Below are 21,475 nucleotides of genomic sequence, written 5' to 3'. Positions count from 1 at the left end.
GCCCCCTTGTCATTCCCCCCAGCAAGATCAGTCCCCCATGTCATTATTCCCCAGCAAAATCATTCCCCCGTGAAGATGTGCCCCCCTTGTCATTCCCCCCCAGCAAAATCAGTCCCCCGTGAAGATGTGCCCCCCTTGTCATTACCCTCCAGCAAGATCAATCCGCTGTGAAGATGTGCCCCCCTTGTCATTATTACCCGGCAAGATCAGTCCCCGTGAAGATCTGCCCCCCTTGTCATACCCCCCCAGCAAGATCAGTCCCCCGTGAAGATGTGCTCCCCTTGTCATTCCCCCCCAGCAAAATCAGTCCCCCGTGCAGATGTGCCCCCCTTGTCATTACCCCCCAGCAAGATCAATCCGCCGTGAAGATGTGCGCCCCTTGTCATTCCCCCCCCCCCAGCAAGATCAGTCCCCCGTAAAGATGTGCCCCTCTTGTCATTATTCCCCAGCAAAATCAGTCACCCATGAAGATCTGCCCCCCTTGTCTCCCCCCCCCCCAGCAAGATCAGTCCCCCGTGAAGATCTGCCCCCCCTTGTCATTATTCCCCAGCAAAATCAGTCCCCCGTGAAGATCTGCCCCCTTGTCATTCCCCCCCAGCAAGATCAGTCCCCCGTGAAGATGTGCCCCCCTTGTCATTACCCCCCAGCAAGATCAATCCGCCGTGAAGATGTGCCCCCCTTGTCATTATTACCCACCAAGATCAGTCCCCCATGAAGATCTGCCCCCTTGTCATTCCCCCCAGCAAGATCAGTCCCCCATGAAGATCTGCCCCCCTTGTCATTCCCCCCAGCAAGATCAGTCCCTCATGTCATTATTCCCCAGCAAAATCATTCCCCCGTGAAGATGTGCCCCCCTTGTCATTCCCCCCCAGCAAAATCAGTCCCCCGTGAAGATCTGCCCCCTTGTCATTCCCCCCCAGCAAGATCAGTCCCCCATGAAGATGTGCCCCCCTTGTCATTACCCCCCAGCAATATCAATCCGCCGTGAAGATGTGCCCCCCTTGTCATTATTACCTAGCAAGATCAGTCCCCCGTGAAGATCTGCCCCCCTTGTCATTCCCCCCCAGCAAAATCAGTCCCCCGTGAAGATGTGCCCCCCTTGTCATTACCCCCCAGCAAGATCAATCCGCCGTGAAGATGTGCCCCCCTTGTCATTATTACCCACCAAGATCAGTCCCCCATGAAGATCTGCCCCCTTGTCATTCCCCCCAGCAAGATCAGTCCCCCATGAAGATCTGCCCCCCTTGTCATTCCCCCCAGCAAGATCAGTCCCCCATGTCATTATTCCCCAGCAAAATCATTCCCCCGTGAAGATGTGCCCCCCTTGTCATTCCCCCCCAGCAAAATCAGTCCCCCGTGAAGATGTGCCCCCCTTGTCATTATTACCCGGCAAGATCAGTCCCCGTGAAGATCTGCCCCCCTTGTCATACCCCCCCAGCAAGATCAGTCCCCCGTGAAGATGTGCTCCCCTTGTCATTCCCCCCCAGCAAAATCAGTCCCCCGTGCAGATGTGCCCCCCTTGTCATTACCCCCCAGCAAGATCAATCCGCCGTGAAGATGTGCGCCCCTTGTCATTCCCCCCCCCCAGCAAGATCAGTCCTCCGTAAAGATGTGCCCCCCTTGTCATTATTCCCCAGCAAAATCAGTCACCCATGAAGATCTGCCCCCCTTGTCTCCCCCCCCCCAGCAAGATCAGTCCCCCGTGAAGATCTGCCCCCCCTTGTCATTATTCCCCAGCAAAATCAGTCCCCCGTGAAGATCTGCCCCCTTGTCATTCCCCCCCAGCAAGATCAGTCCCCCGTGAAGATGTGCCCCCCTTGTCATTACCCCCCAGCAATATCAATCCGCCGTGAAGATGTGCCCCCCTTGTCATTATTACCCAGCAAGATCAGTCCCCCGTGAAGATGTGCCCCCCTTGTCATTCCCCCCCAGCAAAATCAGTCCCCCGTGAAGATGTGCCCCCCTTGTCATTACCCCCCAGCAAGATCAATCCGCCGTGAAGATGTGCCCCCCTTGTCATTATTACCCAGCAAGATCAGTCCCCCATGAAGATCTGCCCCCTTGTCATTACCCCCAGCAAGATCAGTCCCCCATGTCATTATTCCCCAGCAAAATCATTCCCCCGTGAAGATGTGCCCCCCTTGTCATTCCCCCCCAGCAAAATCATTCCCCCGTGAAGATGTGCCCCCCTTGTCATTCCCCCCCAGCAAAATCAGTCCCCCGTGAAGATGTGCCCCCCTTGTCATTACCCCCCAGCAAGATCAATCCGCCGTGAAGATGTGCACCCCTTGTCATTATTACCCGGCAAGATCAGTCCCCCGTGAAGATCTGCCCCCCTTGTCATTATTACCCAGCAAGATCAGTCCCCCATGAAGATCTGCCCCCCTTGTCATTATTCACCAGCAAAATCATTCCCCCGTGAAGATGTGCCCCCCTTGTCATTACCTTCCAGCAAGATCAATCCGCTGTGAAGATGTGCCCCCCTTGTCATTATTACCCGGCAAGATCAGTCCCCCGTGAAGATCTGCCCCCCTTGTCATACCCCCCCAGCAAGATCAGTCCCCCATGAAGATGTGCTCCCCTTGTCATTCCCCCCCAGCAAAATCAGTCCCCCGTGAAGATGTGCCCCCCTTGTCATTACCCTCCAGCAAGATCAATCCGCTGTGAAGATGTGCCCCCCTTGTCATTATTACCCGGCAAGATCAGTCCCCGTGAAGATCTGCCACCCTTGTCATACCCCCCCAGCAAGATCAGTCCCCCGTGAAGATGTGCTCCCCTTGTCATTCCCCCCCAGCAAAATCAGTCCCCCGTGCAGATGTGCCCCCCTTGTCATTACCCCCCAGCAAGATCAATCCGCCGTGAAGATGTGCGCCCCTTGTCATTCCCCCCCCCCCCAGCAAGATCAGTCCCCCGTAAAGATGTGCCCCTCTTGTCATTATTCCCCAGCAAAATCAGTCACCCATGAAGATCTGCCCCCCTTGTCTCCCCCCCCCCCCAGCAAGATCAGTCCCCCGTGAAGATCTGCCCCCCCTTGTCATTATTCCCCAGCAAAATCAGTCCCCCGTGAAGATCTGCCCCCTTGTCATTCCCCCCCAGCAAGATCAGTCCCCCGTGAAGATGTGCCCCCCTTGTCATTACCCCCCAGCAAGATCAATCCGCCGTGAAGATGTGCCCCCCTTGTCATTATTACCCACCAAGATCAGTCCCCCATGAAGATCTGCCCCCTTGTCATTCCCCCCAGCAAGATCAGTCCCCCATGTCATTATTCCCCAGCAAAATCATTCCCCCGTGAAGATGTGCCCCCCTTGTCATTCCCCCCCAGCAAAATCAGTCCCCCGTGAAGATCTGCCCCCTTGTCATTCCCCCCCAGCAAGATCAGTCCCCCGTGAAGATGTGCCCCCCTTGTCATTACCCCCCAGCAATATCAATCCGCCGTGAAGATGTGCCCCCCTTGTCATTATTACCCAGCAAGATCAGTCCCCCGTGAAGATCTGCCCCCCTTGTCATTCCCCCCCAGCAAAATCAGTCCCCCGTGAAGATGTGCCCCCCTTGTCATTACCCCCCAGCAAGATCAATCCGCCGTGAAGATGTGCCCCCCTTGTCATTATTACCCACCAAGATCAGTCCCCCATGAAGATCTGCCCCCTTGTCATTCCCCCCAGCAAGATCAGTCCCCCATGTCATTATTCCCCAGCAAAATCATTCCCCCGTGAAGATGTGCCCCCCTTGTCATTCCCCCCCAGCAAAATCAGTCCCCCGTGAAGATGTGCCCCCCTTGTCATTCCCCCCCAGCAAAATCAGTCCCCCGTGAAGATGTGCCCCCCTTGTCATTACCCCCCAGCAAGATCAATCCGCCGTGAAGATCTGCCCCCCTTGTCATTATTACCCAGCAAGATCAGTCCCCCATGAAGATCTGCCACCCTTGTCATTATTCACCAGCAAAATCATTCCCCCGTGAAGATGTGCCCCCCTTGTCATTACCCTCCAGCAAGATCAATCCGCTGTGAAGATGTGCCCCCCTTGTCATTATTACCCGGCAAGATCAGTCCCCCGTGAAGATCTGCCCCCCTTGTCATACCCCTCCAGCAAGATCAGTCCCCCGTGAAGATGTGCTCCCCTTGTCATTCCCCCCCAGCAAGATCAGTCCCCCGTGCAGATGTGCCCCCCTTGTCATTACCCCCCAGCAAGATCAGTCCCCCGTGAAGATGTGCCCCGCTTGTCATTCCCCCCAGCAAAATCAGTCCCCCGTGAAGATCTGCCCCCCTTGTCATTACCCCCCAGCAAGATCAGTCCCCCGTGAAGATCTGCCCCCCTTGTCATTCCCCCCCAGCAAGATCAGTCCCCCATGAAGATCTGCCCCCCTTGTCATTATTCACCAGCAAAATCATTCCCCCGTGAAGATGTGCCCCCCTTGTCATTCCCCCCCAGCAAAATCAGTCCCCCGTGAAGATCTGCCCCCCTTGTCATTACCCCCCTCACCCCAGGATCAGTACCCCGTGAAGATCTGCCCCCCCCCCCATTGACGCAAACATCACCCCCTGGCAATAAGCTCAGTCTCCCTTGATGCAAATCCTCACCCCCATGTGACTGGTACCCACGTGTAACTGCACCACCAAAACATGTTATGGGCCCCCAATATCACTGATCCCCCCACATGTGACTGTACTTGCCATGTCACCCCCCCAGCAGCTTGGCGACATTAGGAACGTCAGCAGCAGCAGCAGTGATCCGATGCATGTGACTCCTGTACTTGCAATCCAGCATGAAAGGAGTTAACACTTTCTCAGAGCGAGATCGCTGATCGTCTGCTTATGCCTGAAACTGGCACATGCGCAGATACAGCAAGGGGGGCAGATGCTCACGGTGTTGCATGAAGATGTGTGTCCCGTGAGCATCTGCCCCCCTTGCTGTATCTGCGCATGTGCCAGTTTCAGGCATAAGCAGACGATCAGCGATCTCGCTCTGAGAAAGTGTTAACTCCTTTCATGCTGGATTGCAAGTACAGGAGTCACATGCATCGGATCACTGCTGCTGCTGCTGACGTTCACAGTTGCTGCAGGCATTGACTAAGACACCTAAAAACTGTCCCAAGCAGGCAATGCTGAAGACAACTAAAAAGCGCCTCCGTGAGGGCCTCTTGCGTATGACGTCACGCAGTCTGGGAAGTTCAAACGGCGCCTGAGCACTGTAGAGGTAGGACGTGTCGGTGGGAGCTCCGCATTCTGCGCGTGTACAGAGCCGTAGATTCTCCGATTGTACGGTATCGTTATTATTATTATGTGTAACTAGAAAATCTACAATTTGTGGGGAATTTGTGTGGAGTGTTCTTGCCTCCACCAGTAGTCTGTAACTGCAGTGGGCGGAGTCGTTTTGTCACTCAGCTGAGTGCTCACACACCTGGGTTCCTATGGCAACTCACTCTACAGCAGGGGGAGAGGCCTGGTTGTAAACAAACTGCTCCAAGTTGCTGACTTCACTGGCGGTTGCCATCTTCAAACGGTTGTAGTTTTACAACTATACATCCTACAGTGAAGAGCTTTATACTGTGAGAATCACAAGACCCCGACCTACATGTCGGTGCCTAGTATGTCCCTGAAATATTTACAGTGAAGGCACAGTCGTGGTTTAAAAATCGCCCTTCAAATTTCAGGTGTCTAGAGTGGATTTTCAATGAAAGTCAATGAGTTGCAAACAAATGGTCATATTGTGAAAACTATCAGGACGATGGCTTAGCCGTGGACATTGTTAGTGGCAGCAGGGATAGCTGAACGTGTTGATATCAGGTTTGTGTAGGTGGGCTTTATAATGAGGGAGTGATGGCAGTTTACAGGTCACGTCCTGATTGTTCAGCTCACACTCTAGTTTTCAACATTCCGCCATTCATTCCTATGGGAAAAGTTCACCACAAAAACGGCGATATTTCGTGAACCATTCGGCCAAACGTTCCACAAAGTAATAGCGCACCAATGGGGAACAATCCGCACGTTTCCGTATATTACTGTCTATGTAGTGTAAACTGTGGGAGGAGTTAGGGTGGTAAATGTGTCTGTAATAAGAATCTATATGTGAGATAACAAGAAGTGTTCCTGTAAGAAGACGTCATTATTAGGATTTATTTATTCTGATGATTGCAATGAGGTCTGTATTAAATCTTCTATTATTACATTGGAGACCCATGACTGCAGGTGACGGTTCACTCCTACTGACTACTGTGCCCCCACCCCCCTTTTTTTTTTTTTAATAGAAATTAACCAATTAAGGTCCAGGCTTTTTCTGGCCTTTTTTATTCACATATAATTTTTTTTTATTAATATAAAAACGTACTGAAACCTCCCCAACATTACATTTTGTATTCAAGCCGAAGCCCTAGACAATAAATTGGTGTGTTTTTGCAAATTTTTTGTTTTTGTTATGTATATATGTCACTGTATTTGCGCAGCGGTTTTTCAACTGCATTTTTTTTGTTTTGTTTTTTTTTGCGGAAAAATTATACTTATGTCACTTTTTGAATTTTAATGCTAAAAACCCCACACATCTCAATTTTTATTTCTGTAAAATAAAAATGACGTTACGCTGAGCGAATAGTTACCAAACGTCACGCTTAAAAATTGCGTATGCCCTGTGCAGTGGAGAAAAACGATGTGCATTTTACTATCCATAGGCGATGGTTTAAAAGGCTTCACAGGTTACCACTTCAGATTTGCAGAGGAGGTCTGGTGCTAGAATTACTGTCAATGATCTGATGTTTGCGGTGATACTTCACATGTGCGGGAAGATCGCGGCTTGCTTGCATGTGTGCGCGTTCGGTGCATGTATTTGCTTTGGCGTGCAATCACGAGCATACTTTAATTTTTTTTTTTTAGTACTGTCTTTTTTATTAAAAAAAATACTGTGATTGCTGTAATAAAGAATATACACATCCCTTTGAGTGCAATAGGCCTCGCACTAGTTGCAGCCAGGCACCGGGTCCGGCTCGCACTAGTTGCAGCCAGGCACCGGGTCCGGCTCGCGCTAGTTGTAGCCAGGCACCGGGTCCGGCTCGCGCTAGTTGCAGCCAGGCACCGGGCTTGGCCTGCGCTAGTTGCAGCCAGGCACCGGGCTTGGCCTGCGCTAGTTGCAGCCAGGCACCGGGCTTGGCCTGCGCTAGTTGCAGCCAGGCACCGGGCTTGGCCTGCGCTAGTTGCAGCCAGGCACCGGGCTTGGCCTGCGCTAGTTGCAGCCAGGCACCGGGCTTGGCCTGCGCTAGTTGCAGCCAGGCACCGGGCTTGGCCTGCGCTAGTTGCAGCCAGGCACCGGGCTTGGCCTGCGCTAGTTGCAGCCAGGCACCGGGCTTGGCCTGCGCTAGTTGCAGCCAGGCACCGGGCTTGGCCTGCGCTAGTTGCAGCCAGGCACCGGGCTTGGCCTGCGCTAGTTGCAGCCAGGCACCGGGCTTGGCCTGCGCTAGTTGCAGCCAGGCACCGGGCTTGGCCTGCGCTAGTTGCAGCCAGGCACCGGGCTTGGCCTGCGCTAGTTGCAGCCAGGCACCGGGCTTGGCCTGCGCTAGTTGCAGCCAGGCACCGGGCTTGGCCTGCGCTAGTTGCAGCCAGGCACCGGGCTTGGCCTGCGCTAGTTGCAGCCAGGCACCGGGCTTGGCCTGCGCTAGTTGCAGCCAGGCACCGGGCTTGGCCTGCGCTAGTTGCAGCCAGGCACCGGGCTTGGCCTGCGCTAGTTGCAGCCAGGCACCGGGCTTGGCCTGCGCTAGTTGCAGCCAGGCACCGGGCTTGGCCTGCGCTAGTTGCAGCCAGGCACCGGGCTTGGCCTGCGCTAGTTGCAGCCAGGCACCGGGCTTGGCCTGCGCTAGTTGCAGCCAGGCACCGGGCTTGGCCTGCGCTAGTTGCAGCCAGGCACCGGGCTTGGCCTGCGCTAGTTGCAGCCAGGCACCGGGCTTGGCCTGCGCTAGTTGCAGCCAGGCACCGGGCTTGGCCTGCGCTAGTTGCAGCCAGGCACCGGGCTTGGCCTGCGCTAGTTGCAGCCAGGCACCGGGCTTGGCCTGCGCTAGTTGCAGCCAGGCACCGGGCTTGGCCTGCGCTAGTTGCAGCCAGGCACCGGGCTTGGCCTGCGCTAGTTGCAGCCAGGCACCGGGCTTGGCCTGCGCTAGTTGCAGCCAGGCACCGGGCTTGGCCTGCGCTAGTTGCAGCCAGGCACCGGGCTTGGCCTGCGCTAGTTGCAGCCAGGCACCGGGCTTGGCCTGCGCTAGTTGCAGCCAGGCACCGGGCTTGGCCTGCGCTAGTTGCAGCCAGGCACCGGGCTTGGCCTGCGCTAGTTGCAGCCAGGCACCGGGCTTGGCCTGCGCTAGTTGCAGCCAGGCACCGGGCTTGGCCTGCGCTAGTTGCAGCCAGGCACCGGGCTTGGCCTGCGCTAGTTGCAGCCAGGCACCGGGCTTGGCCTGCGCTAGTTGCAGCCAGGCACCGGGCTTGGCCTGCGCTAGTTGCAGCCAGGCACCGGGCTTGGCCTGCGCTAGTTGCAGCCAGGCACCGGGCTTGGCCTGCGCTAGTTGCAGCCAGGCACCGGGCTTGGCCTGCGCTAGTTGCAGCCAGGCACCGGGCTTGGCCTGCGCTAGTTGCAGCCAGGCACCGGGCTTGGCCTGCGCTAGTTGCAGCCAGGCACCGGGCTTGGCCTGCGCTAGTTGCAGCCAGGCACCGGGCTTGGCCTGCGCTAGTTGCAGCCAGGCACCGGGCTTGGCCTGCGCTAGTTGCAGCCAGGCACCGGGCTTGGCCTGCGCTAGTTGCAGCCAGGCACCGGGCTTGGCCTGCGCTAGTTGCAGCCAGGCACCGGGCTTGGCCTGCGCTAGTTGCAGCCAGGCACCGGGCTTGGCCTGCGCTAGTTGCAGCCAGGCACCGGGCTTGGCCTGCGCTAGTTGCAGCCAGGCACCGGGCTTGGCCTGCGCTAGTTGCAGCCAGGCACCGGGCTTGGCCTGCGCTAGTTGCAGCCAGGCACCGGGCTTGGCCTGCGCTAGTTGCAGCCAGGCACCGGGCTTGGCCTGCGCTAGTTGCAGCCAGGCACCGGGCTTGGCCTGCGCTAGTTGCAGCCAGGCACCGGGCTTGGCCTGCGCTAGTTGCAGCCAGGCACCGGGCTTGGCCTGCGCTAGTTGCAGCCAGGCACCGGGCTTGGCCTGCGCTAGTTGCAGCCAGGCACCGGGCTTGGCCTGCGCTAGTTGCAGCCAGGCACCGGGCTTGGCCTGCGCTAGTTGCAGCCAGGCACCGGGCTTGGCCTGCGCTAGTTGCAGCCAGGCACCGGGCTTGGCCTGCGCTAGTTGCAGCCAGGCACCGGGCTTGGCCTGCGCTAGTTGCAGCCAGGCACCGGGCTTGGCCTGCGCTAGTTGCAGCCAGGCACCGGGCTTGGCCTGCGCTAGTTGCAGCCAGGCACCGGGCTTGGCCTGCGCTAGTTGCAGCCAGGCACCGGGCTTGGCCTGCGCTAGTTGCAGCCAGGCACCGGGCTTGGCCTGCGCTAGTTGCAGCCAGGCACCGGGCTTGGCCTGCGCTAGTTGCAGCCAGGCACCGGGCTTGGCCTGCGCTAGTTGCAGCCAGGCACCGGGCTTGGCCTGCGCTAGTTGCAGCCAGGCACCGGGCTTGGCCTGCGCTAGTTGCAGCCAGGCACCGGGCTTGGCCTGCGCTAGTTGCAGCCAGGCACCGGGCTTGGCCTGCGCTAGTTGCAGCCAGGCACCGGGCTTGGCCTGCGCTAGTTGCAGCCAGGCACCGGGCTTGGCCTGCGCTAGTTGCAGCCAGGCACCGGGCTTGGCCTGCGCTAGTTGCAGCCAGGCACCGGGCTTGGCCTGCGCTAGTTGCAGCCAGGCACCGGGCTTGGCCTGCGCTAGTTGCAGCCAGGCACCGGGCTTGGCCTGCGCTAGTTGCAGCCAGGCACCGGGCTTGGCCTGCGCTAGTTGCAGCCAGGCACCGGGCTTGGCCTGCGCTAGTTGCAGCCAGGCACCGGGCTTGGCCTGCGCTAGTTGCAGCCAGGCACCGGGCTTGGCCTGCGCTAGTTGCAGCCAGGCACCGGGCTTGGCCTGCGCTAGTTGCAGCCAGGCACCGGGCTTGGCCTGCGCTAGTTGCAGCCAGGCACCGGGCTTGGCCTGCGCTAGTTGCAGCCAGGCACCGGGCTTGGCCTGCGCTAGTTGCAGCCAGGCACCGGGCTTGGCCTGCGCTAGTTGCAGCCAGGCACCGGGCTTGGCCTGCGCTAGTTGCAGCCAGGCACCGGGCTTGGCCTGCGCTAGTTGCAGCCAGGCACCGGGCTTGGCCTGCGCTAGTTGCAGCCAGGCACCGGGCTTGGCCTGCGCTAGTTGCAGCCAGGCACCGGGCTTGGCCTGCGCTAGTTGCAGCCAGGCACCGGGCTTGGCCTGCGCTAGTTGCAGCCAGGCACCGGGCTTGGCCTGCGCTAGTTGCAGCCAGGCACCGGGCTTGGCCTGCGCTAGTTGCAGCCAGGCACCGGGCTTGGCCTGCGCTAGTTGCAGCCAGGCACCGGGCTTGGCCTGCGCTAGTTGCAGCCAGGCACCGGGCTTGGCCTGCGCTAGTTGCAGCCAGGCACCGGGCTTGGCCTGCGCTAGTTGCAGCCAGGCACCGGGCTTGGCCTGCGCTAGTTGCAGCCAGGCACCGGGCTTGGCCTGCGCTAGTTGCAGCCAGGCACCGGGCTTGGCCTGCGCTAGTTGCAGCCAGGCACCGGGTCCGGCTCGCGCTAGTTGCAGCCAGGCACCGGGTCCGGCTCGCGCTAGTTGCAGCCAGGCACCGGGTCCGGCTCGCGCTAGTTGCAGCCAGGCACCGGGTCCGGCTCGCGCTAGTTGCAGCCAGGCACCGGGCTTGGCCTGCGCTAGTTGCAGCCAGGCACCGGGTCCGGCTCGCACTAGTTGCAGCCAGGCACCGGGTCCGGCTCGCACTAGTTGCAGCCAGGCACCGGGTCCGGCTCGCACTAGTTGCAGCCAGGCACCGGGTCCGGCTCGCACTAGTTGCAGCCAGGCACCGGGTCCGGCTCGCACTAGTTGCAGCCAGGCACCGGGCTTGGCCTGCACTAGTTGCAGCCAGGCACCGGGTCCGGCTCGCACTAGTTGCAGCCAGGCACCGGGTCCGGCTCGCACTAGATGCAGCCAGGCACCGGGTCCGGCTCGCACTAGTTGCAGCCAGGCACCGGGTCCGGCTCGCACTAGTTGCAGCCTGGCACCGGGTCCTGCTCGCACTAGTTGCAGCCAGGCACCGGGTCCGGCTCGCACTAGTTGCAGCCAGGCACCGGGTCCGGCTCGCACTAGTTGCAGCCAGGCACCGGGTCCGGCTCGCACTAGTTGCAGCCAGGCACCGGGTCCGGCTCGCACTAGTTGCAGCCAGGCACCGGGCTTGGCCTGCACTAGTTGCAGCCAGGCACCGGGTCCGGCTCGCACTAGTTGCAGCCAGGCACCGGGTCCGGCTCGCACTAGATGCAGCCAGGCACCGGGTCCGGCTCGCACTAGTTGCAGCCAGGCACCGGGTCCGGCTCGCACTAGTTGCAGCCTGGCACCGGGTCCTGCTCGCACTAGTTGCAGCCAGGCACCGGGCTTGGCCTGCACTAGTTGCAGCCAGGCACCGGGTCCGGCTCGCACTAGTTGCAGCCAGGCACCGGGTCCGGCTCGCACTAGTTGCAGCCAGGCACCGGGTCCGGCTCGCACTAGTTGCAGCCAGGCACCGGGTCCGGCTCGCACTAGTTGCAGCCAGGCACCGGGTCCGGCTCGCACTAGTTGCAGCCAGGCACCGGGCTTGGCCTGCACTAGTTGCAGCCAGGCACCGGGTCCGGCTCGCACTAGTTGCAGCCAGGCACCGGGTCCGGCTCGCACTAGATGCAGCCAGGCACCGGGTCCGGCTCGCACTAGTTGCAGCCAGGCACCGGGTCCGGCTCGCACTAGTTGCAGCCAGGCACCGGGTCCGGCTCGCACTAGTTGCAGCCAGGCACCGGGCTTGGCCTGCACTAGTTGCAGCCAGGCACCGGGTCCGGCTCGCACTAGTTGCAGCCAGGCACCGGGTCCGGCTCGCACTAGTTGCAGCCAGGCACCGGGTCCGGCTCGCACTAGTTGCAGCCAGGCACCGGGTCCGGCTCGCACTAGTTGCAGCCAGGCACCGGGCTTGGCCTGCACTAGTTGCAGCCAGGCACCGGGTCCGGCTCGCACTAGTTGCAGCCAGGCACCGGGTCCGGCTCGCACTAGTTGCAGCCAGGCACCGGGTCCGGCTCGCACTAGTTGCAGCCAGGCACCGGGTCCGGCTCGCACTAGTTGCAGCCAGGCACCGGGTCCGGCTCGCACTAGTTGCAGCCAGGCACCGGGTCCGGCTCGCACTAGTTGCAGCCAGGCACCGGGCTTGGCCTGCACTAGTTGCAGCCAGGCACCGGGCTTGGCCTGCACTAGTTGCAGCCAGGCACCGGGCTTGGCCTGCACTAGTTGCAGCCAGGCACCGGGCTTGGCCTGCACTAGTTGCAGCCAGGCACCGGGCTTGGCCTGCACTAGTTGCAGCCAGGCACCGGGCTTGGCCTGCACTAGTTGCAGCCAGGCACCGGGCTTGGCCTGCACTAGTTGCAGCCAGGCACCGGGCTTGGCCTGCACTAGTTGCAGCCAGGCACCGGGCTTGGCCTGCACTAGTTGCAGCCAGGCACCGGGTCCGGCTCGCACTAGTTGCAGCCAGGCACCGGGTCCGGCTCGCACTAGTTGCAGCCAGGCACCGGGCTTGGCCTGCACTAGTTGCAGCCAGGCACCGGGTCCGGCTCGCACTAGTTGCAGCCAGGCACCGGGTCCGGCTCGCACTAGTTGCAGCCAGGCACCGGGTCCGGTTTGCACTAGATGCCACCCAACATTGGCCACAGCAGCTAATCCTGCTTCTTCCTAGCACATTTATTTCCTCCATCAGCCCATCCCCCCCACTGCTGCTCCCTTTTGTATCACTGAACCCTTCCTCCTAGATTGTCAGCTCTCAGGAGTAGGACCTCTTGTACCACATTGTATTGTAACTGTAATGTCTCCCTTTATTCTGTAAGGCGCTGCGCAGATTGTTGGTGCGATATAATTCCTGTATAATACGTATCGTTCTGCATTTGGTTAGGGTCAGTGTCACTACTGGTATCATGAGGCCATACCTGGACCATACAGAGGTTGCACAGGCAGTCCCACTCCTCCAGGATGGCACATCAATACATGTCATTGCCAGAAGGTTTGCTGTCTCCCAGCACAGTCTCAAGAGCATGGAGGAGATTCCAGGAGAAAGGCAGTTACTCTAGGAGAGCTGAACAGGGCCGTAGAAGGTCCTTAACCCATCAGCAGGACCGGTATATAAATATATAAAAATAAAATGTCTGTTCCATTTTCCTTCCCTCACACTACTGACTACCATTCTGAGTTGCTTCAATAAAATTTTAGCAAAATGGATTACCTTGCTGCATCATTTTTTCACTTTGATTTTCGGGGTGTCTTTGAATTCAGTCCTCTGTAGGTCCATAAAGGATGTCCCATCGTTTGATGGAAATGAAAAGTAAAAACAAATCAGAAAGGGATTATTGAGAATAGTCTCCGACACGTACAGGAAGCAAATTGTACAGCAGCTGAACAAGGAAGAAAAAGATGAATACAATTACCGTATTTTTCGCCGTATAAGACGCACCTGACCATAAGACGCACCTAGGTTTTAGAGGCAGAAAACAGGAAAAAAAAATTCTGAACTAATGGACTGCAGACATAGTACAGGAGATGACCAGAGACTGCGGACAGCACAGGGATGACCAGAGACTGCGGACAGTACAGATGACTGCTGACCTTTGGGTAGGTGGGGAGCAGGTACCTGAATTTGACAGGTACCTGCTCTTACCTGTTCCTCGATCCAGCGCTGTCTTCCCGGCTTCTGTAATGGCGCTCGGCATGACAGCCGGGTGCCCAGTGCGCATGAGCAAGAAGCACTTGCGCTTTGTGATTGGTCCGGCGGCTTCTGGGATCTGTCGTGTCCCAGGTACCGCCTTACCATTCACAAAAAGCACCGCTTCTTGCGCATGCGCACTTGGGACCCGGCTGTCATGCCCAGTGCCCACACTACAGAAGCCGGAAGACAGCGCGCCGCTGGATAGAGGAACAGGTAAGGTCCCGCTGCAGAGCTGAGCGGCCGGCCCGGTATTCTGACACGGCCGCGGTGGAAATACCAGACCGGCCGCTCCATATTCGCCCCATAAGACGCACTGACATTTCCCCCCCAGTTTTGGGGAAGAAAAAGTGCATCTTATACTGCGAAAAATACGGTACAGACACGGCTCTTACATTTCTATGGTGTTGGGGTGTTAAAGGCGATAGCAATGCCTGTTCATAAGTCCCCACAGACGGAGCAATGCCTGTTCATAAGTCCCCACAGACGGAGCAATGCCTGTTCATAAGTCCCCGCGGGCGGAGCAATGCCTGTTCATAAGTCCCCGCGGGCGGAGCAATGCCTGTTCATAAGTCCCCGCGGGCGGAGCAATGCCTGTTCATAAGTCCCCGTGGGCGGAGTAGCAAACAGACCATTCATTATATGAGAGTAGCTTAGGGGGGGGGTTATATATTAACTCATAGGGCTGCGCAACATTTGCATCTGGACCAACTCCAGTGGGCCGAGGCCAGGGGTATCCAGCCACGGAGCCCATAGCTTGTCAAATTTGTGTGGGCATTGTCTTGGAAATTCGCTTTAACGAATTTCTCCTTACCGTGAGTACTCGCAGTTGGATGCGCAGAAATCCCCCATAAAGCTGTGCGAATCTCGCTTACCACAACTGCAGCTAAACTACACGATTCCTGCCCATCCAAATACTTTGGTTCTGTTGAGATGTGGGAGAATTGGAGCTCCGTTACCCTAGAATGATCAAACGACACTCTCAGGATGGTGTTGCAACTCACATAAAAAGCTGATTTTAGACCCAGCTCTCTGTTTTATTAAAAATACACACTTGCCCCCCACATGAATAAAGTCAATCCCCTCCCACCGAACAATGCAATGGGGAGTACCTATACACAGGATGTACATTCCAATTGGAGCATAGCCTTTCCTATTATCTATCACTGGTCCTCCCCCATGAGTCTTCTGAGGTCAGCAGACTTCCTCCCCTTCCCCCCCATGAGCCATCTGAGGTCATATTTCCTGTCCTACTAGTTTCTATTGGTATGTAAATTCTTTGTACAAGCATCTCCTAAAAATATCAGTCTGTACCTGGATGGGCCCGATACGATCTTTATTAAAACACATCCATCCAAGATACAGTTCAGATTAGTAATGGGTTGTAAGATATGCATAAGCCTACACGTGGAGTTCACACCGCTTGCGCATTGCGTTATGAAGCCCATGTGGTACTATGCTGCTGATATGTGGATACAGGCCCACGGTCTACTGACAGCAGCATTCGCATGGAATGCCGTGGTGGTATACACGCCGGTCTATAAGCGCAGATCTGCCATCTCATCCATTACCGAGCTGAGTACTGTAATACATACATTGTACATGCGCATGGCCCAATTGCAGCCTTCAGAGCTTTAATTAAGCCACACGAGAGACATATGAATAACACGAATATATGACACATTTAAAGTTCGACCAACAATACAAAATTTCCATGACAGCATCCTCTATGTTCCAATGGGTAAAATTAACTTATTTGTGGCCCTTGAAATAGCTTCTCGAGTGAAATCGGAGGTAATGGCTTCACCAGAAACATTAAGCAGGTAGCACTTGGGATCTAGAGGGACAGAGGATTGAAAAACTGAATAATGTCAAGCACAGCTTTCCAATATAGGTGAAGCTTGGGGCATCTCCAGAGTACAGGACGGTGGAGACCTTCTCCACCTAAACACTTCATACAGCCGGGGTCGCCCGGATACCCATTGTATGCAGTGTATAATGAACCCGATGCAAAATATACAATTGGGAAAGCCTCTGCGCCATATTGAGTGAGCAAGTTGTAATAGCTGCAAATGCTTCCTCCCATTGGTCACCTGAGGTCTGGCCTAAATCCGCCTCATATGAAAGGACTTGCATGGGGTATTGCCTAAAGAATCTAGTCAGTAGTATAGAGTATCCCTGCAATATAAACCCTTTAGAGGTTTTCACAGAAGTGATTAAAGAACAGGGAAGGGGATAGATGTCAGTCACAAGAGGGGCCATGGGCTTTAACCGCTTCACGCCAGCCGCACACAAATGTACGGCCTCCCGGCATCTGGGCCTAGACACCGAGCGGCCGCACATTTGCGTTCTATTTAAAAAGGACATATGTGCAGAGACCGCGCGCCCTGTGCACTCCCAGCGCACATGTCCGGTACTCATGGAAAGGTCTCTGTCACGGTATGGGAGCCTGCCAATTATTAATCCCCTTATTATTAATGCCTTGTATCACATGCCCTCAGTGTCCTGCTCTGTATTGTTCCAATTGTCCCCTGTGTCACTAGGCCAAATCAAATTACTCTGGGCCCCCTCCCTCCCGGCCAGCTGGTTGGGAGCTCTCTGCACACCTCCCAACTTGCTTTTCATCTATGCAGACATTATCGCTGCCCCCCAGGATGTCCCTGTCACCAGCCTGATTCTCCCTGGAGTCTAGTGTTCCCTTCCCTCTCTGGGTTGTCAAGGCGACCGGGGAGCGTCCTGCAGCAGTTTAAGAGGTGGATGCTGGGAGCTCCTATTCATTCCAGTGTGTAGTCAGCAAAGGATCTCAAGCTTCGGTGAGACCTTTGGGACTAGACTCTGCAAGCCTACCCCAGCCTCACAGAGACCCCACAGGAGCGAAGAGACAACCAGAGAAAGCTTGCCTGTGATTGCGAGAGACCACACAGAAGGGGGAGAGACTATCCCAGCCTGCCTGCTTTTTGCCAGAGACCCCACAGAAGGGGGAGAGACTATCCCAGCCTGCCTGCTTTTTGCCAGAGACCCCACAGAAGGGGGAGAGACTACCACAGCCCGTCTGCCAGAGACCCCACAGAAGGGGGAGAGACTACCACAGCCCGTCTGCCAGAGCCAGAGACCACCCGCCTGATCCGGACTCCACAGGTACCTGCGTTCTGCTTTTCCCTCTGGGAGACCAGGCACTCTGTTGGATTCGTGAGTAGCTGCTTCCCCATTGTGTTACCTGAACTGTTGCGGTGGTGACTCCTCGCACCCCTCTCCTGTGTCGGACTACCCCTGTTACAGGGACACCCTCTTGGCTCTCCTAGTGGACTATAAGTAGGTGGGGCCCCCTCTTTACCATTTAGTGGCAAATCCACCCTCTCTGCCACCCCCCGTATTGAAGGACTGCCGTCTGTTTGTCTCAATAAAGCTTTGTGCGTCTGCCATCCACTCTGTGTGTTCTGTCCTGCCTTTCCTCCATCACAGTCCCGATCTCCTCTTTCGATCGGGATCTTTCCCAATCGTGACCGCCGTGATGGTGCGCAACTACGTACACTAAACCCCGCCTCCCGGCATATAGAACCCTTAAAGGGCCGGGAGGCGCCAGTATGAAGGGGTTAATGGCATGTTGGAGTTGTAGATAGTAGAAGTGCATCGATGAATGCAGGGAAAATTGTCTTTGTACATCTGGGAAGGGTACCAAAGCACCATCCTTACAAATTTGGAAGAGGTGAGTAATTCCATAGCTCTTCCATCTCGGGCCCTGTTGCAGTGTAGCCAGCTCAGCATAGGAGACATTGCACCAGATCACACTGTATGTGGTGAAACCCTGTATTCCTTGCAGGTACCTAGTTTTATTCCAAACTTTCAGCATTCGGTTATATGTAGGGAAGCATCTATTGGCTTTGCTAAATGCTTGCGATTCAAGTGCCTCAGAGATAGAGGTATTTCATGTGTATGTAAGAGTGATTTGTGCAGAGGGGGTCATAGCTAATGGAGTTGGGGGTCGTGATAGGAAACATGCAGCCTATGAGGTGTTGAGATTGTGACGCTAAGTTGTATAGCCAGGGGTTGGGAACGTTGGAGCTGCTCCAAATGGAGCCCGGGAGGACGTCATTCCACATTAGGGAGTGAGAGTTAACCTGGCAAAATACTGCAAGAGGGAGCACAACCGGGAAGTTATGCAAGAAGTTTAGAAGTTGGGCAGAAGGATGATTTTTATGAAATTCCCTCTACCTACTACTGACAGCGTTAGTTTTGTCCAAATCCTAAATTTGTCCCTAAATCTTTTGTTTATATTGTTTTATACCCCCAATGTCATGATTTGTGACTGAATGCTTCGTCTTGCACTTCCACTCCAGTGCTTTGTGTTGACAGAGTTGAGTAATAGCCACACCCCTCATCACAAGTGTCCTCCTACAGACCTGTATTGGAAGGGAGGGGGGCGTATCTGACCAGTTCTAGATCCAACCCAGGTGCTTGTTGGACTGCTGAGTCATATTGAGACCCCCCTACACAATTGCTGTCCAGCATACTGCACCTCAATTTTTTAGGCCCAGCTGAAGACTAACACCTTTTTTTATCTCTTTATTTTTATTCCAAGACATTTGTTTATATTGTTTTATGTCCCCATGTGTCAGGAATGGACTTGCCAATAGTGGTGGGACTCACCTGCCTTGTGGGCTGCAGTACTAGGGCTGGCCAGCGGGTGCTCTCAACAACCAGAGGTTCACTTCGGCAATTAGCCATCACCTGGGGCTGATTGCAGGTGGTGTATTTAAGGGATGGCCAGACCTGCAGTCTGTGCCTTGGTGTGTGTTTTTCCATGGGCCCCTGTATCTTGTAACCTGCATTCCTGTTCCTGTTTCTGCCTGACTTGTTGCCGACCCTGCCTGATCCTGACCTCTGCTGACTTCTCCTGTTTGATCCCTGGCTTGTGACCCTGACCATTCTCTCCACCTGCTCCTCCTGTACCTACCTGCCCGATAGTTATCGACCCGGCCTGCCTGACTACGTTGTGCTCTATATGTGTATGTACCTGTGTATCTATACCAGTTTAGGTTTGGGTTTGTTTCACCTTGTTGTATGTATTTGTGTTAGCTTGGGGTTTGGTGCACTACGTTTATATTTGTATTGTTAGTCTTAATTAATTGTCTTATTTATACCATATCTGAAGTCTGCGTTTCCCTGTGTCAGTCCACACACCTCTGGTCACACCCGCATCCCTGACACCATGTCATGATTTGTGACTGAATGCTTCTTCTTGCACTTCCACTCCAGTGCTTTGTGTTGATAGAGTTGAGTAATAGCCACACCCCTCATCACGTGTCCTACAGACTTGTATTGCAAGGGAAGGGAGGGGGGCATATCTGACCAGTTATGGATCCAAACCAGGTACCCATTGGACTGCTGAGTGATATTCAGACCCCCTGAACAACTGCTGTAATAGGAATACATTAAACAAAAAAAAAAAATACAATTAAAACAGGAATAACATTAAAAATACAATTAAAAAAATAATTTTAATAAAAATAGAAAAGTGGTGATAACAAATTAAATACAAAAAATTACAATTTAAAATAGGATTAAAATGAACAATAAAATAGGAAAGTGGTGATAACAAATTAAATAATAAATTACAATGAAATTAAAATGAAAATAGGAAAGTAGCGATAAGGCTGGCAAAATGGAGGCTGTTAGAACAATGTCTATCTAACGCATGTTTATTCATGCGACTTTTATTGGGCTTCAATTTACATATCTTTCAGCAGGTAATACGGCGTGTATGCATTTCAGCTGTATCTTTTGCTGTTTGGCTGGCGTCCCCCTTTAATTATCTTCTGTCTTCAAGCCTCATTTGTATAGTCAGCAGCCATGAAAACATGATGCTGTGTCAACGGCCTTATATATGACCGCCGACATGTGAATCAAAACGGAATATACAGCTCCGCTATCTACAGGGCGACTTCCCGGCTGATCGATGACTATTGAAAGCTGACAAGACTGATAATATAGAGTCAGCGGCGAGAGCGTGGCCTGCGTACAGCTATAGGAATCTTTTTACCAGAGAGATATTAGATCAAAGATTCTCCACATCGGAATTAATTTCCTCCACAATCCATAGGTGAAAAAAACAAGACATGCTTGTTACTTATGAAGCGGCCAAAAATCCATTTAGGGGTGGATTACAGTTGTCATTTACATCTGCAGCATGTCATAATTTATGTAACATCCGATAACGCGTATGGCTGTTTTGTTAAAGTCTAATTGAAATTTCAGATGAATACATTCCAGGTGCCTCAAAACAAGAGTGTGCAAAGCCTTACCGGTTTTTTTTCTTTAGAAAGCAGCTGCAGCCTGAGTAGAAAAGCCTGTCCCCTGCCAACAAGCCGCTAGTAAGGAGCCTTGCTCTCTGTGTGGAAGCAGTGGTCTCTCCTCACAGACCCAAAAACCCCCCGTACTAAGTCAGCCATGTAGCTGTAAAATCGATAAAAACCCTTATTATCTATTTGGAAGGAGTGGTCTCTTTGCAGAAGTCTGACAACCCCCCGAGTTAGAGGTATAGCTGTGCAATAGGTAAGGACCCTTGCTCTGTGGGGAAGCAGGGGTCTGACATACTCCCCCTACAGAGTGACACCTATACAGTACATGTGCAATAGGTAAAGACCCGTGCTCTCTGTTTGTAAGCAGTAGTCTCTCTGCAGAGGTCCACCAAGCCCCCTACTGAGTTATAGCTATAGCTGTGCAATGCATAAAGACCATTACTCACTGTATGGAAGCAGAAGTCTCTCTACAGTGGTCTGACAAGCCCCCCCCCCCTACAGAGTAAGATCTATACATGTGCAATAGGTAATCACCCTTGCTCTCTGTTTGTAAGCAGTAGTCTCTCTGCAGAGTTCCATCAAGCCCCCTACTGAGTTGGAGCTATAGCTGTGCAATAGGTAAGGACCCTTGCTCTCTATGTGGAAGCAGGGGTCTCTGCAGCGGTCCACCATACAGGCGTCTCTTTGCAGAGGCCTGACTAGCCGTGCAAGCTGCTGATTGGAGAGCTCTAGTTCTGACAGATGCATGTTGGACCTCTGTGGAGAGACTACTGCTTTCACACAAAAAGCAAGTGTCCTTCTCTTCAACTTAGAAAACAGTATCTACTATTCATAACCTTTTCTTTTGTAATAAAGTATATGTGAACCCTTACCCTGTAAAACAACCTAAAGTTTAAAATAAAGATGAAAGGCAAAACCTTTGTGTATACTGTACAAGTGATCACTGAACCTGCTTTAAAGGCTTAAAGTTATTCTAAAGGTTGTGTTAAGAAAAAACAAACGTTATACTTACCTGCTCTGTGTAATAATTTTGCACAGAGCATCCCTCTTCTTTTTGAGTCCCTCGCTGGCTGTCCTGGCTCCTCCCTCTTGCTGAGTGCCCCCAATAGTTAACCTATTGCTATAGGGGCACTCAAGCAGACTTGCTCATGAGCCGTGCTCCTGCAAATGGACATTGTCCATTCACACATGGAGCGCGTCTTGGCCTCACACTCCACTCTCTCCTTATGATCTTACGCCCAGTGTCCAGTGATCTTACACCCAGTGTCCAGTGATCTTACGTCCAGTGAT

The 21,475-nt window shown here is 54.8% G+C and overlaps 1 long non-coding RNA gene across 1 annotated transcript; it reads left to right on the top strand.

The window, feature by feature from the left end:
- The first annotated feature begins 4,873 nt into the window (after positions 1 to 4,873).
- LOC149440884 (uncharacterized) lies at positions 4,874 to 13,405 on the top strand. Its single transcript, XR_016307471.1, has 2 exons — positions 4,874 to 5,260; positions 13,083 to 13,405. It is a non-coding gene; the product is annotated as an uncharacterized LOC149440884 (long non-coding RNA).
- The last annotated feature ends 8,070 nt before the right edge of the window (positions 13,406 to 21,475 follow it).

Source organism: Staurois parvus, unplaced genomic scaffold, assembly GCF_062004578.1.
Source record: "Staurois parvus isolate SC_StPar_1 unplaced genomic scaffold, SC_StPar_1.0 ptg001050l, whole genome shotgun sequence".
In the NCBI taxonomy this organism is placed as follows: Eukaryota; Metazoa; Chordata; class Amphibia; order Anura; family Ranidae; genus Staurois; species Staurois parvus.
This window is presented reverse-complemented; position numbering and strand designations above follow the sequence as displayed.